General features: G+C 47.1%; 1 protein-coding gene across 2 annotated transcripts in view; it reads left to right on the top strand.

Annotated features, from left to right (window-relative positions):
- BACH1 (BTB domain and CNC homolog 1) overlaps positions 1 to 19,013 on the top strand; it is a 143,361-nt gene that overhangs the window by 38,450 nt on the left and 85,898 nt on the right. The window contains exon 1 of one of the 2 annotated variants that reach the window (XM_086934013.1): positions 329 to 456. The exons of the other annotated variant lie outside the window; for it this stretch is intronic. The gene's annotated coding sequence lies outside the window, so the exon portion shown is untranslated. Of the gene's footprint in view, positions 1 to 328; positions 457 to 19,013 lie in introns of those variants that run through there. 2 annotated transcript variants of the gene reach the window in all.

The following is a 19,013-nucleotide window of genomic DNA, read 5'->3' as shown; positions in this document are numbered from 1 at the left end:
CCACTCCCTGCCTGGTTGGACCCCTTCCATATTGTGCCAAACGCGGATGTTAGTCCTAGAGATGAACGTCACTGGGGGGTCAACGACCCGCTCACAAAAACAAACTGCAACTCAGAAATAACGGCCTACGTGCGGCCAGAAATATGAGGCGTATTCTTCCGGGTCAGCCGAAGGGTGGTATCTTCCGGGGCGGGCAGACAACCTTTTCCTGGTGCTGGTCATGTGCTTTTATATAACCAATTAAAGGCTACGTGGGATAGAACAGTCACACAGACTGTCATAGTACGCACCACCCCTTAGCCCGTCAATCAGGTGGGACAAGCTTTTCGATTGCCTCTCCCTGCTTTCACTTATGGAAGTCTGACATAGTCCTTCATATTATGTGGAAGTCGGTTAGAGTCGAACGCAAAGCAGTGGCAAACGGATTTTTAGGGTGCATTTACCTGGAAGCGACAGGTATGGTTCACAACACTTCTTTCCTGATTAGATAGGAGTAGTATGTTTGAAAATAATGTGTGTTATCAACACCTTGTGTGACTTTCCAGGGGTGTTGTTACGCTCTGGTTCCCCAATCTTGAATAGGAGTGCAGTGCATTTAATTATAAGTCAACGCCTATGATGATCGAAGACGCGATCGACTCTATAATGTTGCAAACACGTAGGTTAACTGTATAACATGTTACGTTATGTTCAGTCACAGGAACCGCAGCGCCCCTTTCGTTAAGATTCTGCCCCTGTACATTAACACTCCACAACATAAATCTTAGGACAGGAGTCCGGTCTTCGATATTCGCGGGGGCCCATGTCAAATAAGCAGCTTAATTGAGGCAAGATGTACGATGTGTGTTCTGATTCCTGACCTATGTACACTGTGCATCCCTGTAGGAAAAACAGGAATGGCTGCACTTTCTCAAGTTACTGAACCTTACATAGATTACTTGTTTATTAAGTTGACTAAGTGCCGGCCAGCCCCAGACCAGCGTTCTGTGAACGTGTGAGCATAGTCTATAATGTCACGATCAAGACGGATACATTACTTACATTTCGTGTGTCTAGTTTCTAGTGAAAGCCAAACACAGTACACAATTAGCTATGTTAATTACATGTGAATTTACGTTTCTGTTCTATAACGTATATGTTGATAAGAAACGTTGATTCATCTGTGTCTGCTTGTCACTGCGGAGTAGTGAACGTTTGAGGCTGTACATAACTAACATTTAAAATGCCGTTGTTTAATTTGTACCTGCAGTGCATCAATTCCCATAGAAGCTAGTTCACACCATATTCTTGGAATGGGTGTGTTACAAATTGGGGTCTCTAATTGGCAGTGGTTTGTACCCTGTCCAACTAGCTACTCTTCCTTCTAGTCACAATAAGGTAGTTACTCACCTTGATAACTACGGCTCACCCATTTGGTAGCTTGGCTCGAGCAGACCGGCTTATCTCAGAGGCAATGTGTAAATTATTTGTACACAACACACAGTAACATAGTGAAAACACAACAAATGGACACCACACCAGTTAAGAAAAATAAAATTGCAAGGATTGATGACTGCGCCCTAATAGTTTCACATCTATCACAAAGTCATGTATAAGTTAAAAGAACAAAGTGCCCAATGTTCAAGCATATGGTGGTGCTGGCTTGCTATGCACAGAGCCACCTTAAGTTCCAATTAGCCGCATTTTGAGAACAAATATCCACAAAGAAATAATGCTCTCCAGCGCACACAATCCAATTTGTAACATTGAGTCCATGATTCGATCCACAGGATTCAAGTTCTTCAACAGCGTTTTTTACTTCGACAAATTATTTCAAACAGCATTTGTCTATACCAGAACAGCCGATACGTGTTTCGTTCTCTAGGACTTTTTCAAGGCTGTAAGATGTATATAGCACTGATATTTACAATACTGTTATTTTTCTACTCGTTGACATGACGTTGTACCCATCTCCTGTTACATTTTGATGTTACTGAAGGCAGTGTACACATACTGCATCCAAACCGAAGAGCAAGGCAATTTGATGACAGCTGTTCAAATTACATCCAGTGGAGTGCATGATTTCTTTAAGAAAAATGAAGTATCTTTATCTAAACCAAATAACTTTACAACACGTGGGACCTACCATCTCTCCCTTGGCTACAGACCTTATTAACGCCTCGTTTGCTCAAGGGGTTGTCCCCCCTGGTTGGAAGCAGGCAATAGTAAAGGCGCTATTAAAAAAAACCAGAACTTGATCCTCTGGAGTTCGCCAACTTCCGACCAATTTCACTGCTACCAGGTCTCAGCAAGATTGCGGAGAAGATTGCAAATCGGAAACTCTACGCTTTCTTGGAAACCAATAGGCTGCTTTGCAATTCTCAAACTGGTTTCCGCCCAGGGCAGGGCACTGAGACCGCTCTTATAGCAGTGGTCAAGGAGGCAAGGTGTATCTTGGATTCGGGAGGATCAGCGGCGCTGATCCTCCTAGATCTAAGTGCAGCCTTTGACACGGTGGACCATAAGATCTTAGTCCAGGGCCTCTCTAGTTTAGGGGTAACGGGCACAGCACTGTTGTGGCTCACATCCTTTCTGAAGAATAGAACCTTCCAAGTCTGGGAAGGAAGCGTGTGCTCCGAGCCAATTTCCCTCCAGTGTGGGGTTCCTCAGGGCTCATCACTGAGCCCTACTTTGTTTAACGCTTATATGGCCCCCCTGGAGGATGTGGTTACTCCCTTCGGGATTAAAGTTATTACGTACGCAGACGACACTCAGCTTGTCGTCTCGCTTTCCCTAGAGAAGGGTAGTACGGAAAACCTGCATAGCTGCCTCTCTGAAATCCACGCATGGATGTGCAGCTCTCGACTTGAATTGAACGGCACAAAGACAGAACTTATGCTTTTAGGCCAGTAAATAACATCTCTTCCTAACTCCATCTGGCCCTCGTGCCTGGGGGACCCCCCCCGCCTTGAAGAATGAACTCAAAAGCTTTGGGGTGTGGCTTGAGCAGGACCTCTCCTTCAGGACACAAACAAAAAAGACTGCCAGCACTTGTGTGGGTTTACTTCGTTCAGCCCGTAAGATCCTTCCCTTATTACCGGCACAATCCAGGAAGTTGCTTATTCAAGGTCTAATCCTGTCCAGATAAGACTATAGCAATGCCCATTTTTTGGCCGCTCCAGAATAAACTATTAACATCCTTCAGCGCGTCCAGAACTCGGCAGCCAGGCTGCTTATAGGTACGTCCTGGAGATCTTCGGCCAAACCTGCACTCAAAGCCCTCCACTGGTTTCCAATCCGGGAAAGAATTAAATTGAAGTCCTTGTGTATCGCCCATAAATCCCTTCAGTGCAAGGGGCCCCCTATCCTTGGAAACATGGTCCACCCCTACAAGGCCGCCAGGACTCTGCGCTCTGCTCATGGTAATCTGGCTACAGTACAAAGAGTCAGGAAGGCCCGGACTGGAGGGCGCCGCTTTTCGGTTAATGCTGCGACCCTTTGGAATTCCCTTCCAGTCAGGCTACGAACCGAACCAAGCTATTTGAAATTCCGAAAGCTCCTGAAAACGTTCCTGTTCCCACTGGACGCGTAAAAGCCTGTGCTCCCCTCAGTTATCCTTAGTTGTCCTCTGTACTCCAGCGCTGGGACGCTCCCGGGCAGCCATGCGCTTTATAAATCCTATTTCATTGAATTCATTCATTCACATGACCAAAACCTAACGCACAATTAAAAATATGATTTTCAAAAGGTTTCAAGCAATTCTGTCCATAGAAATCGATGGATGTGTAATTTCTACACAAAGTTCCTCAAATACTTCAAACATCACGAGGCAAACCAACCACAGAGAAGGTAAGCTCTGGAAAACACAGCAATGCATCAGTTCCTGAGTTCTTTGGTAGGCGATATGATAGTTCTTCTGCATGCAGGAGAAGTGAAGCGTTGAATCCAGACTGTAGGGGGAAGTGATGCGTCGATTCTGAGACTGTTCTGGTCTGTGGGTGCTGCGTCTGAGATGCGCGGCGCATGGGTGCGAGGTGTCGAATCTGGACACGCTGTTGGTTGATGAGACGCCAAACAGGCGTTGCTTTGATTTCTCTAGCCATGGTCCGACAATGCGTTGTGTCTTTTAGCCGCACAGGAGGGCCTGCGTCAGAGTGGTGGTCTCAGACTTCAGAGACGGGCTGCTGGCTGGCGCTGTGTGGATGTCTTTGGCTGCATGGGACTGTGCGTTGGGAGTTTCTCCCGCACTGTGGTGCTGAGTCGGTAAATACATTGCTGCTGGCTTACTAGTAGCATTTGATTTAAAGGCCCTGGGCACACACAGTGCACTTTACTAGGGACTTAGCAGTAAATCAAATATGCCAATCATGGATAACCAACTATAATCGCAATTTCCACAGGGAGCACTTGCACTTTGGCACTGACCAGCAGTGGCTCCTGAGTGAATGCCTTTCATGGTTGATGCAGTGTCTTCGGTGGTCACTGGGGTACAGGAGGAGATGGTGGGCTGGCTGGCATTGCTGGAGGAGGGAGTGGTTTCGGAGACAGGTGTCTGTTTGTTGAAGTTGTCGTAGAGGTACTTGATTTTCAGATGGAAGTAGAAGCCGAGCTTGTTGCAGAGGTCCAGGAAGGGGGTAATGTCTGTGGTTTCGCTGGGGGGTTTGGTGAATTCCTGGATGATGCTGAAGAGTTCCTTTGAGTTGCTGGAGTTGGCGAGGATCTTGCTCTGGATGAAGGTCCTTTTAGTGAATCTGATTAGTTGGTGGTATTCTGTCGTGGCGTTCTTGTAGGTTGTGCGATCTTCCGGGGATTTGCTGTTTCTCCAGTTCTTCTCGAGAAGTCTGCAGGTGCATCTGGATTGTTTAAGGTTGGCAGTGAAGTTCTTTGGTTGAGTGGTTGGCATTGGTCGAGGTGGAGGGGGCATCATGGTTGAGGGTGGAGTTGAGCTGCTCCTCGGTGACCTTGCTCCAGTTTCTTCACAGAGGGCAGGGTGCAGGTTTGGGGGCGGTGGGTTTGTCGACGTGTAAGTGTACGCAGTGATGGTCCGTCCAGGGGGGTCGTGTGGTTTGGCTGAAATGGATGTTGTTACCTCCTGCGAAGATGGGGTAGAGGGTGTGTCCTGCCTTGTGGTTGGGGGTGGTGATGAGTTGTTTCAGTCCAAGGTTGTCGAGGTTATCCAGGAGGGTGGTGGAGTTGGGGTTGCTGAGGTTGTCAATGTGGAAGTTGAGGTCTCCGATGAGTATCTAGTGCTTGAAGGAGATGGCATGGGGCTCGATGAAGTCGGCAATGGTAGTGGTGAACGTGGTTCGAGGTCCGGGAGGTCTGTAGGCGAGGGTGCCTCGTAGGGTCCTGTTACCTGCCCTTCCTCTTTCTTCTCTTTCTCCTCTGTGACCGGCCTCTCTCTCTTAGGTTTCCTTTCATCTTTCATCTCTGCCTCTCTATAGTTGTGGCGTAACGCATGGCCCGATAGCCCTTGCTGGGCAACACCATTCAGCCCAAGGAGTCTCTGTGAACATCAAGTCTTTGGGGCCCTTCACCAGGCTCGGCAGGTATTTTGTTTTACACCATTGAGTGAACCCAGAGCTAAGTCACTTTCGTGTGTGCACTCTAAGTATGCCTCAGATGTAAAGCTTTAAACTGTATTCCAGTGAGGGCTTTGTACAGAACACATCCTGAACTGAATTACCATATCCTCACCACGACTTTCCTTTTCCCCATTCCCTCACCATGGCTTTCCAGGTTACAATCAATCATCTTTACATCTCCTCAGTGTCTTCTTTCCACCAGAAGCCACGTTTTACATTTGAGCACAGTGCCCGCTTTTATGTTTTAAAAAAGCAATAGCTTTAAGTCTTGCAAATGCAAGACCTATTGCATTGCAAATGCTTGTTATTAGTACTGTGGAGCGGCCTCCTGACTCTGGGTTAGGGTTGTATAGAAGCTACAAATAAGATATAGTCACACTTAAAAAATGAAAAGAATATTTAAAGTTTTATTCCTCTATTTCTTTTCCAGTTATTGCAAGTTTGCAGATAATTGTGAATGACTCATAGTAATGGCTAGGTGGTTATCACACTTAAAGGGCTGTTTTCAATGAGTATATGTTCTGTATGTTTTTACTATTTAAGAGATTGCTTTGGTAGTAATCCTCAAAATAAAATGAGAGATGACTTTTAGTTGCAGTCATGCACATAATTTTCTTAACAACCTTAAGCTTTGCTAATTACCCTGTTTAACAAATTTGCACATTCTTTCCGAAAGCAGGCACCTGGTAACAGTCCATGGACACATGAGATCAAAGGGATTTTTTTTTCCTTTTCCAGCTGTTTCATTTGCTCCTTCTCCTTGGTTGACACAGCCTTATTCATCCTTCATTTTGGTGTTCTTATTGTTGTTGTAAATAGATAATGTTTGGGCTTATGCCCTCTTTTTACATATGTGATTAGGGTATAGAAGTCCTTCTTCTGCGTGATCTTCTTCCTGCTATGCTCCAGGAATTGCTTGACCATTTCCCCACATGCCAATGCAGCTGAAGCGGACTCCCTCATAGCTCATAGAGGATGGACAGAGGTGCAAAATCAGCAGTTATTAGCTTGAGATGTGTTGTGTTGGTCTGTACTTAAAATGTGGCATTGGAATGCGGGGGCAACTTCGAGGGAGAATGTTGGGAGCATTCGAGGGAGGATGATTGGAGGACATCGAAGATTGTGGTGTCAGTGATAAGCGTTGCGTCTGCTCCTGTGAGTTTATGAACCAAACGCTTTTTTTTAACCTGCAGAGCATGTTTCGTACATGTTGGCAATGAGCAGGAAAAGACAAATGAGGGCTAAAGAAGTGGATGAGGGCTGGTTGCTGCGAGTGGCCATCCTGGTGTCGGTGGCAGCTGGGGAACCAGATTTCTAGTGATACTCCTCTCGGTGGACCCGCAGCAAGGTCAGAAATGAAAACGGAGGACCTGCTGGTCCTGCGCGTAGGAAGCAAGGTCCTGTAGAACACATGCATTTCATACAGCAACACGTTAGGCATTCACGGCCCTGCGGCGTGCAGCTGCAGTTAGAGCGTCATCGACAGTGGCCATTTTGACCTCGATTTTAGTTTGTCAAACCAACCCGAAGCAGCTGTAAAGGAAACACACGCACAGGGAAGTTTGCTGTGTCATCGCATAACACTTACAATTTTCCTGGCTTTATAGCGAGCTGTTTGTGACAAGCACACAGGCATGTCTTCAAGGTAATTTACCTTTCGTTGTGTGACAGGCCCACCGGTCACTCAAGACCATTAATCTCCAGTGTATGTGGAGCATCAGTGACAGAAATCTGTATTTTGGGAAACTGTTTTCTCTGAAGTTGAATCCACAGGTGATGGTGACATAAGTTTTGCCACTCAGCATTTTTAGGTATTTATTGGTGTGCAAATATCCATATATTAATACGATGTGTTTCTTCATCTGTTAACATTTGGTACATTCCAACTTTAAAATGGGCAGTATTACTCCCCCCAACTTCATGCCTGCAATCTAAAGGCGAACACCCAATAGATTGGGAACTCTGGTATCCGGTATTTTTGGCTTATGTGGATGTCTTGGAAGGAGACTACTTTCCACCCCAAAGAAAGCTTGCTCTCTTGAAACACACCTTGGGCAGTTTGGGCTTCAGAGTTTAAATTGTTACCACCCATGGAAATTCCCGGTAAATGTTAATGTGTATGACTATACTGTTAAACAACTCAGTAATAGAATGGCAGAAAACTCAATACAGTGATGGAAAGGTTCAAATTCTAAGAGCCCAAAGAACTTATGAGAATATTGAGGAGTATATGTTGGCTTTAAGAGCCCTATGACCAGGTTTTGAGAGAGATCAGGTCATGATGAAAACTTGGAGTAACAAAGTTCAGGAGAGACTTTGGGTAGGCACAGACTTGACTCTCAATGCTACTGTGAGTATTGTCAAGAGAAATCAGAGAAGTTTGTGCAAGAGATCACAGGAAGAATCAAGAATGGTGGTGGATACTGGGGGAATTCAGAGTCTAGTTCAGGAATTAATGTTATTAAGAAGACAGAGGGAAAAAAGGCGTGTCTAACAGGAAAACATTCCCAAGTAGCTGTTAAAGGTGTGGTAGTAGCTTTCATATTGGTATAGTGGAGGGGTGTTCTGTGTAGGAAGCTGGCTCTGTAAATACTATACCAAAGTGAGGTATGGTTCGCACAGAGTCCAGTGGATCTCCAAAGGGAGGCAGAGGTTAAAGTAGATAGTACCTTACTCTCTATTTGTGGTAGTATGGGCGAGCAGTAAGGCCTTATCAGAGGGTAGTGGTTAGTATCTATTGTACACACTGAGGCAAGAAATGATTTCACACACTCAAGGACTGAACTCTGACCAATTTGTTTTGTGTAAAAATATTCTTTAGGTATATTTATTTTCTAGAACCAAGCCAGGCCTGGGACAGGTAAGTATAAAAATAATTTGCAAGCATATTCAGTTTACATACAGTTTGAATGCAGTAGAATGCAATGAATTGGTTACAGAGTACTTCGTACTTGTAAATAGTTGGAATTACTTTTCGGTTAATTTTTTAAACATCCAGGTATCTCTAGATACTAGGCTGGTGAATTTCCTAGAAGAAGGAAAAAGGAGCTAATGTGTTTTGCAATATCAGTACAGGTTGGCAGTATTACTCACAGTACATACTTAGTCCTGGGAAAACAGAACTGGGTTTACGATTCAGTGGGTAGGATTCGGCAGATGGGCGCTCGACTCACACCACCAGAGGCGCCGGGGGCCGAGTGCAGGGACCACGTTAGTCAACGGGCCACGCAGGCTGTGGGCTTGGGGACTGCAACGAGCAGGCCACCAGTTTGGAAAAACAAAATCTTCTGGGGTCGAGGTCAGCACGGTAGGGCCAAATGGCTAACACAAGAACTACACTGCTAGGGGCACAGAGGAGGCCAGGTGGAAGATGCGGTCTTGGCTGAAGCTGAAGATCTGGTTTAGGGTCTCTCGGAATGGTGAATGAGGTCTTTGGGAGTCATCGTCTTGTGATCGCAAGCGTTCGGAGACAGAGTTGGTTGGACGGTCGCAGTTGGTCGGTTATGGAGTCGGTCAGGGACCTTCGGTCGCAGTTGAGGGTACCTTCCAGTTTTGTAGCAGATTTGGTTTAGGAGCTTGTAGAGTTACATGGGTCACTTAGATCCAGGCTAGGATCGCCGGGGGGACCTCCTAAGGTTATGGGTCATACAGGCTAGGTGTGCTCGGAGTAGAGTGTTCGAGACTCATTGAATCAATAAGAGTCAGTCAGTTGGTTTTCAGCAAGTCCGGTGCTCAAGGGAGACAGAATCTGTTAGGTTGCGAAGGCAGTGCAGGTTCTCTGGGCTTTTGAGGACTACTGGCTGCAGGACACACTGAGGTTTTGCAGGAGGAGTCTGAGGTTGGGACAGGACGGTAGGGCTGGGGCCAAATCAGTAGGTGTCCTTTTCTTCCTTTCATCTGTGGGGCTGTTCGGTCCGTATTCTTCTGGTTTCTTCTTGTAAGCTCTGATCTGAGGAGGCATGGTTCAGGGTTGCCCCTAAAAACTAAATTTAGGATGTTTACAGGTAGGTACAGGTCAGGACCAAGGGGTTCCTTCCTTGGGGTGGGTCCACCCCCTATTATGCCACCCTCCAGTGGAAGGGGGCATAAGCCTCACTCTGGTTGGCTGGGTCCCCTCATCTGCAAGAGTTGTACTTCACCTGGACTCACCCACGTGAGTTGTGGGGTTGGTAAAGGTGGGCACACCTCTCCCCTTAACTTTGGTTTTCTCTCGGATTCTCCCGCCCAAGGTGGGGGTCAGAATCAGTGGGGGTCAGTTGCTGGGAGCAGCAAATGGCTGGGCTAACTCACCAAGGCGGCAAGCCTTTGAAGCTTCCCCTTCGTGGACCCTGCCCAACCTGAGGGAGGAAGCTTGGCACCTTGTCCCACGGTGTGCTTTGTTTCAGGACCCAGAGAGTGGCAGGCTCTTGACCCAAGGGGCCAGAAACATGTTTGGTGGTGGCAGCTGGCGAGCAGCTACTCAGCCAGGACACTAGAGTTATGTAGTTTTTCAGGGGTTACCTCTAAGATGCCCCCTGAGTGTATTTTTCATTAAATCCCACACTGGCATCAGTAAGGGTTTAAGGTGCTGAGAAGCTTCATACCAAACTTCCCAGGTTTCAGTAAGGCCATTATGGTGCTGTGGAGTTTGTGCTGACCAACTCCCATACCATATACTCTTTATGGTATTACTACACTTGCATTGTCTAAGAATTAACTTACAAAAAACACAGTTGATGGACAGAATGTAGAACAATGTCATACATTCACCCCATTACAAGGGTCTGGGTTTAAATCCATCGTTTTTTTGCACTCCACACCACCCTGGGTTAGACACTGGCTATATGCAAATCAGCTCTGACCCTGTGCCTCATGGGAACAGTCCAGTCCGAACTACCAAGCCATGTCTTTCCCAGACCGGAATCAAGCATCCAAGGACCGGTTTCCGGCTATGTAGAACAATGTCATACATTCACCCCAGTACAAGGATCTGGGCCTAAATCCATCGTTTTTTTGCACTCCACACCACCCTGGGTTAGACACTGGCTATATGCAAATCAGCTCTGACCCTGTGCCTCATGGGAACAGTCCAGTCCAAACTACCAAGCCATGTCTTTCCCAGACCGGAATCAAGCATCCAAGGACCGGTTTCTGGCTATCAGCCTTCATCAGCCTGGATAGCTTGACTCCAGTGGTGTGGAGAGCCTGGGTCTCACGTCTGAGTATACCCAGCACACTCGGGGTGAAAATTGCAAAAAACACAGTTGATGGACAGAATGTAGAACAATGTCATACATTCATCCCAGTACAAGGATCTGGGCCTAAATCCATCGTTTTTTTGCACTCCACACCACCCTGGTTAGACACTGGCTATATGCAAATCAGCTCTGACCCTCATGGGAACAGGCCAGTCCGAACTACCAAGCCATGTCTTTCCCAGACTGGAATCAAGCATCCAAGGACCGGTTTCTGGCTATCAGCCTTCATCAGCCTGGATAGCTTGACTCCAGTGGTGTGGAGAGCCTGGGACTCACGTCTGAGTATACCCAGCACACTCGGGGTGAAAATTGCAAAAAACACAGTTGATGGACAGAATGTAGAACAATGTCATACATTCACCCCAGTACAAGGATCTGGGCCTAAATCCATCGTTTTGTTTGCACTCCACACCACCCTGGGTTAGACACTGGCTATATGCAAATCAGCTCTGACCCTGTGCCTCATGGGAACAGTCCAGTCCGAACTACCAAGCCATGTCTTTCCCAGACCGGAATCAAGCATCCAAGGACGGGTTTCTGGCTATCAGCCTTCATCAGCCTGGATAACTTGACTCCAGTGGTGTGGAGAGCCTGGGACTCACGTCTGAGTATACCCAGCACACTCTGGGTGAAAATTGCAAAAAACACAGTTGATGGACAGAATGTAGAACAATGTCATACATTCACCCCAGTAGAAGTATCTGGGCCTAAATCCATCGTTTTTTGGCACTCCACACCAGCCTGGGTTAGACCCTGGCTATATGCAAATCAGCTCTGGTCCTTTGTAAATACTGGCATCTGATTCCATAATCGCCTTGTTAGTCCCTCCTTGGTACCGCCTTGTCTTCATTGGAAACTTCCCATGAGGACTGGCCCTTTTGCTTCTGATGCTGCACGGTATGCTTTATTTTGTTTGTAAGCACTGTGTTCTTTAATTGGTTTTGCCCTACTGCAGGCACGACATACTTTCCTTACATTCAGCTCACCATTCTCACTTTCACTTTCCAAGCAGCCGGGACAATGGCGGCCGCTTCTTTGCAATGCCATAGGTCTCGCATTTAGGAGAGTGTGAGCCATTAGCATTATAAATGCCAATAGCTTAAAATCTTGCAAATGTGAGACCTATTGCGTTGCAAATATTTGTTTTGTTGTCAAAGCCCCCATGCTGCACTTTCACGTGCATGAAGGCAGCACTCCTTTCTTTAGAAAGAGCCGTGTCTCAAGAAAGGTGCGCAGCCGCTATTAAAGTGAAACTGCGATCTTAATGCATGTAAAAGTGTTGCATGTGGACTTTGTCAACAAAACAAAAGTTTTGCTATGCAATATGTCTCACACTTGCGAGAGTTTAAGCTATTGCCATTTACAATGCCAATAGCCCAAACTCTTGTAAATGCGAGACCTTTTGCTTTGCAAATGCTTGTTCAACATGCTATCTCGCATCCCTGCCCCCAGGGACCAATAATTTAACACTACTGCTAGCATGCACAGCACTAAGGGACTAACTTATCTCACCATGAGTAACCTTCCCACATTCAAGCCATCCCAAAGAATTACACACCATTCTCTGAATCAAGTACTAAAAATCCGTTTCAGTTAAGCCCAGATAACCACAAGATATATTAAGACTTGTGCTCCTATTTCGGACCAAATCAAGTAGTGCATCTGAGGCAGCCCTGCAGGGAATGGGGAGACAGGGAAGACAGCAGTGAAGTTGAGGCCATCTTCTTGGTGGTTGCTTGTGCCCAACATTTTCGTTACCTGAAGCAGTATTCGGAACCACAATGAAAAATCACCGGTTGTTGTACATTTCACTAAACATAAGCATAATGTTAGCCAATTGAGGTTTCTAATTTTAGAAACCGTGCCCATCGCAGAGGAAGATACAACAAGAAATGGTTACTCCAAAGAGAAACTTTTTAGATAAACATATTGGACTCATGCAGTCCTAAAGGTTTAAATGAACGGTTGTATTTGAGTTGTTACCTTTAATGTGCCATCTAGCTCCATTTCCATTGGAGACTGCTTATTTAATTAAACCATGACATTGAGTTAACCGGACTCATGTACATTTACCACACGTATTTTATGCATATCATGCGCCTGGAACTCTATTCTTTAAGTTTATGCGTTTATGATTTAGTCTATTGGGTTCAATTTGTTAATTTCCGCTAACCTTGATGAACTATGTATGTTTGTGAACTTCTGTTACCTTTCTGGAATCCAGTTTCCTCTCATTTGTTGAAGAAACTGTTTGGAACATCATTAGTATGGTATATACACAACAACTGTTTGTTTATTTTAGTGCATAGAGTCACTTTGGGTTCACGGCTTGACCTTGATGTCTTGTGCACTATAATTATTCTTTCATGTATTTAGTTCAGTTTTCCTCTTTCAAGATGGCGCAAACGTAAGTTCCCGTTTTCTTTCCTTTTTATGAATTACGTCCTTTTTCTTTCTTGATCAACGTCCCCTTTCTTTTTCTGTATCCGCTGAACGGTCACACTGTAAACTCATTTGCATGCAACTGCGTACGCACACGCTGGGAAAGACTTTGGTCTCTTGACGAGTGCACTTTCTAAGTAACATGCCACATTATTCTATCGACACTTCATGACTGGTGTTTGTGAGAAGTTGGCCTGGTATATAATGCTCACTAATTCTTAGTGATCACTTTGTACCATGCCAAGCAACCCTTATGATGATGGTTGTAATTCAACCTTGTAGACCAGTTATCCTAGTGGTAACGTGGACAAAGCAGTCTTAGGCTAAACTCTGAAAGGCATGTGAAGCCAGCTGTTATACCATACACAACCCCCTTGAATACCAAATGAAAGGGACACCACACAGATATATATTGAAAATATATATTGATTTATTAACTATAAAATCCCCTGGACTCTTTATGAGCACAGAAGCACAAGCGTTAAATCACAAGACAGTTTAAAATACACAAAAGTTGCACAATATGGATGAGCCCTAGGGGCCACCTAAACCATATACTAAGAAAGTGGTATAAGAGATACCAATAGGAAAGGGAACAGGCCTAGGGCCTTGGGAATCGCTGGAGCTATTCGAGACTAGCAATGATTAAGTCGGGAAAGGCCCACGGGACTCGGTGCAGTGTTCAAAGTGCACGCACTTTCCAATGCAAGGTCTATGGTGCGTAAAAAGTACAAAGTTAGAAAGTTAGGAACCTTCCGAGTGACCTACGGAGCTGAAACTTAAGACACAGGCCCTTGAGATGTATACCAGTGCAGGAGCACCGGCGGAGCTGAGTTAACTCACCCACAGGAAGCTGGTGCACAGGGTCGAAGTAGTGTCGGGTTTCGTCACGCTGGTCGATGGTGCTTGGAGCTGAAGATGCTGCAGGCGGCTCGATGTGAAGAGTTCCGGTGGATCCAAGGGTGGATCTGAAGATGTGAAGACCTGAAAGCAGAGGGGACAGTGTTCAAAGTCACTAGCCAGTGACTACCGTGGAACCAGATTGGAACCAGGCGATGTCGGGTGCAAACAGGCGTTGTCGGGTAGCTTCTTTCTGCAGCCACGTGGATACCCGGGGTCGAGGACGTCCAGGAGTCGGTCACGAGCTGTCCCACGTAGGCTTCTCGCTGTTGGCGGTGTCGGCGACCTGATCGGAGCAAACAGGCCTTGGCAAATGCAAGCCACGCAGAAGTTGAAAGATGCTTATCACTCGGACCAGCATGGTCAGAGCGGGTGCTCCTTTTTACAGGAGCTTGGGTAGGTCTGGAGCAACCAGACCTGCTGTGTAAATCGTCGGTTTCGTCGCCAAGATGGCCGCTGACCACGTGGCTAGTGGCCGGGATGGCGCGTCGAGTCGTACAATGCAAAAGGGCCCCACGCAGATCGTGGAGATGCTGGGGGGCTGATCTTCGGTGCAAGGGCTGCTCGGTGGTGGGGGTTCTCAGTCCCCAAAGCACAACGTCGAGGATGCCTCAGAAGCTGCGCAGTCAGCTTTTCGGGTGTCTTCCAAGAGGTCCGGTCCCACGTCACTCGGTGCCTCCACGGGTCCCTTCTTTGCAGGGACTGTGGATCGGGCTCTGAGAGGTCTGGGAGTCTGGTTCTTGTCGGGCTCTGGGCTCGGGCGGGAGGCGGCCGCAAAGCAGACGTCGAGTTGCTGGTTGGTACCTGTGTTCACAGGGTGGCCACTCCTAGGCCACAAGGGAGATTCTCTTCAGTCTTCTGTGCAGCAGAATGTCGAAGTCCAGTCTTCTTCTTCGTGTAAAGTTGATTCAGGATGATCTGCTGTGCAATGGCACTGCTCCCACTCTTATTCCCAATCTGAGGAGTGGATCATCTACTAGGTCCCTCCTCTGGGTGGGACCAGGAAGGGGAGTGGTTACACCCCCTCTCCTTTGTCCAGCTCCTCGCCAGGACTGGGGCTGGAAATCCCCAGAACCGGTTTGGGCTGGCTTATGCACAGGGACACCTTGTGTGCCCCAGGCATGTCTCAATCTATTCAGCCCTGTCCTACCCAATACACAAAACCCTGTCTGGGGTGGTGCTCGCACCTCCCCAGGCAGGAAACCCTTTGTCCAGGCCCTCCTCGCTGGAAGGACTCCCAGCAGCAGGAGGTCAGACATGTGTCTGTGGTGGCAGCATCCATTTTGTGATGCTGAGGCTCTGGTTAACTTTAACCGGGGTTAAGGCTACACACATTTCGTGTCCCTCTAGAAGGGTGGAATGCTATCCCCGTCGACAGAACTGTCGAGGGGATAGTATTCCAATTCGTATGACACCTTACTCGACATGTTTTGATAAAGCCAAACCAAAGATAGCATATAACCGCGAGGATTATAATGCACTTAAGAGTTTATGGTATGGCAATATCCCGGAACAGCTTAGGGAGTGGTTCCCGACAGCTGCAGACAGGCTCAGCTCAAGCTAGAGCACCATCTCGCATATTTCCAAGCACTCTGCCTCCAGGATTGATGAGGTCTTCCATAGGAGTGGCTGATAGGAACATATGTGTCCAGTTTAGGGTTAGATATAGGGATACTATATCTAAGCAAGAGGTGATTACACCAATTTACCCCAGCTGAGTGATCAGCCAGTTGTGTCAAATATGGAGGCCAGGCCAGGGGTGGCACAATACATGCTGCAGCCCCTGGTAGGCCTTGGATGCACCTATGCCCTGGGTACCTATGGTACACTGTTACAGGGGCCAATAAGGTGAACCAATTCCAATTGTGTTATGCACCTAAGGTACATGGAGTCCATTTTAAGGAGAGAGCAATCAGCCTGGGGCCCTGAATAGCAGGATCCCAGGCCAACTAAGTCAAAAACCAGCTAAACACCAGGCAAAAAGTTTGGGGGTAACCATAGTCAGATATCCACCTTCCTACAGTGTTCACAAAGTTACAGCTACTCTGTACTTTTGTTGTTTATTTAACTACTGGTTACCATAGCTGCCAAGGTTTCAAATTCCTATGTGTGACATTTTAATATTTTCAGTGTAATTTTGAGTGACATTTCAATGATTATGAGTGACACTTTTTCACGAGCGAAATCAAGCAATGAAGATGAGGGACACATATAAATATCAGAAATTACACCCATTTGAGCAACAAAAAACTCCAGGAACATCTTAAAACTCCTGCAAAGCACCAGAAATGTTCTGTCGACGTGGGACCTGGCCCAACAGGAAGGATGTGTGAGGCCTCAACATGAACAAGTTACACACAGAGGCATCTCAGCTGGATAAGTGCCACACTCTCAGCTGATTCACGCGCAGACAGGCTGACGAGCACCACTTTGCATTGTCCAGTCACAGGCTGTGGTTTGCGCAGTAATCTCCAATACAACATAGCCGACACCGTATTATTGTCAGAAACCTGCTTTAAATGACCCCCGGCGGTTTTGAGAAATAAACCGCAAACGTAAAGGAGGAGACAGAAACACACACCTGGTCACAGCTCTAACCACGGCCGTCAGCCAGTTGCCCATTAGCTATTTTCATTCTTTTAGCATTACATTTACAACGACAGTGACATTGCAGACTATACTGTCCTGTTTTGAACATGCTGTAGATTACAGGCTGTTCATTAAGACATCACATGCAATTAACTGCAGACTACACATGTATACATTTGTAAAAGGTGGAGGGAGAGGGATGAAAAGAAAGAAGAAAATAGGAGGCGGTAGAAGAGAGGGAAGGAGGGAGACAATGGGAGTAGGGAGAGGGGGAGGAGGTAGATAAAAGGAGGAGAGAGTTGATAGAGGGAAAGAGATAGAAAAAGAAAGGGTATAGGTGATATTGGAGGAGCGAGTGAGATGGGCAAAAATCTGAAATGGAAGTGGAAAAGCAAATGTGAGGCATTTGACATGGCTATTGCAGAAAGTAAATATAGCCAGAGGTGCGCTGGCCTGCTTGGTTAATTTATAGATACGATCTCGGTTATGGGATGAAAAACGAATGTGCTGCTCTGCTGTGAATAACTGTACTGTCCCTGGAAGCTGGACGAGCACCCTGCACCTTCCGATAAGTAGTGTGTGTGGACCCCCAAATGTGGGTCATACAAAAAGTGTTCCATCTTTGCTGAAGGGACCCTGTCTTTATGGGCTCTACAGGTTCCGCTGTGGATCCTAAAGTAAATGATCATTGAGCATTGAGGTTGCCAGGGAGTGGTGAGCAGAAATGGTTCAAGTGCAACAAGTAACCCTTTATATGTTTGCTTTGTGCTGTACATTTAAAGAGACGGGTGGCAGTGAGTTTTCTCTCCTCCGAGCCGGTGGAAATTGCTCTAGCACTGAGCTCATTCCCAGCTTCTGACTGAAAGATCCAGGGTTACCAGACCACAGACAGAATGTCGATTTTTTTCGGAAAGCAGGCTGCATGCATTAAACAAAATTCCTTTGCAGCTCTGTGGGGGTCCGTCAGGGTGAAGGGGTAGTAGCTGGATGACAGGTAGCGATGTGCAGGCACCAGTGGGCACGCCGCCCATGGCAGACGTCTCACCCTCAGACCTCACCCCGAGTCCGTTTCTCCGATTATTATATTTTTGAGCGTGAGGCGGAGGGGCCGGCTGAGAGCTTCCTTCTGTTCTAGGCCTGTGACTGTGAGAGTCCTGTGAGAGGCAGCCCCTGGACCATAGTGCAGCGTGATCGGTTCTATGCCTACGGAGCAAAACTGGAAGGTATCACGCCATCACGGGGATGGGTCAGAAGGTACATGTCAGCTCAGAGGCATGGGAATGAAGGTTAGTAATTAGGGAAAGTCTCAGGGAGGAAGACAGCGAGCAGGTACAGGTCAGCTCAGTGAGCCTCCCCCTGGGCATGGCAGTGTTAGTAATTAGGGAAAGTCTTCAGGGGAGAATCCAGCTGGGCCGGTATGAATGCACGTGTGACGAGCAGAGTAAAATTATATTATTTTTTTAAAATAAAGGGAGTTGATCGACATTAGATCATGCAGCCACGCCAGGACACTACAGATCTTCTGAGCCACTGACTGCAGGCAGCTGCTGATCGCGCGCTGCCTGAAGGAATTGTTCAATCGCACATACCGTTTTTAGCTGCATTTCACCACTTTCTCACGTACTTCTCTGCCAGTAATTCTTGCAGCGACTCTGCTCTGCACGGTAGGCTCAGGCGGCAGGCCTCGAGCCACCATGCAATTGCCGTTTGCCCCCTGCTTACTCAGTCCTCCGAGCCAGGCCATTCAGGTCCTCCAGTGACAGTCCTGATCACTGCTGCTGCAACGGTCACTCCTGTATGGCTCCCTTTGCAATTTTATATCACCGCGGGCGGCGCGGCTAAGGCTCAAATACTTACTGCAGCTTTCTGACTGAGAAGCTGAGCCACGCGGCTGACAACGGTGCCCCCAGACAGCGCTGCTGCGCCATGACGTTTAGACGCAAAGTAGTCCAGCCCCCTCCCTCAAGTTAACTCTCAATCAGCAGGGCATGACCCCCCCCGGCCTCGATGCACACAAGTAAATGTTTCACTTTCAGCCACTAATAATTCAGCCAGCCGCGAGCCCTAAGTATGATATAATGAGAGCAGTGCGCGCTGCCAGCTGCCACTCCATTTCAATAGTTTTAGGCAGCGCTAACGGCTTGAGTGACAGCTGTGGGGCTATGCCTAAATGCGTGACAATACATTTCAGTGCGGTGATGCGGAGCACCGCACTGAAATGCGTTAGTGTCACACACGATGCATGATACTTGGCAGAACTGGGTTACTCAGGCTTCTTTTT

The sequence above is a fragment of the Lissotriton vulgaris genome, chromosome 8 (assembly GCF_964263255.1).
Source record: "Lissotriton vulgaris chromosome 8, aLisVul1.2, whole genome shotgun sequence".
Classification (NCBI taxonomy): domain Eukaryota; kingdom Metazoa; phylum Chordata; class Amphibia; order Caudata; family Salamandridae; genus Lissotriton; species Lissotriton vulgaris.
The sequence above is the reverse complement of the archived record's forward strand: the minus strand, read 5'-3'. Positions and strand labels throughout refer to the sequence as shown.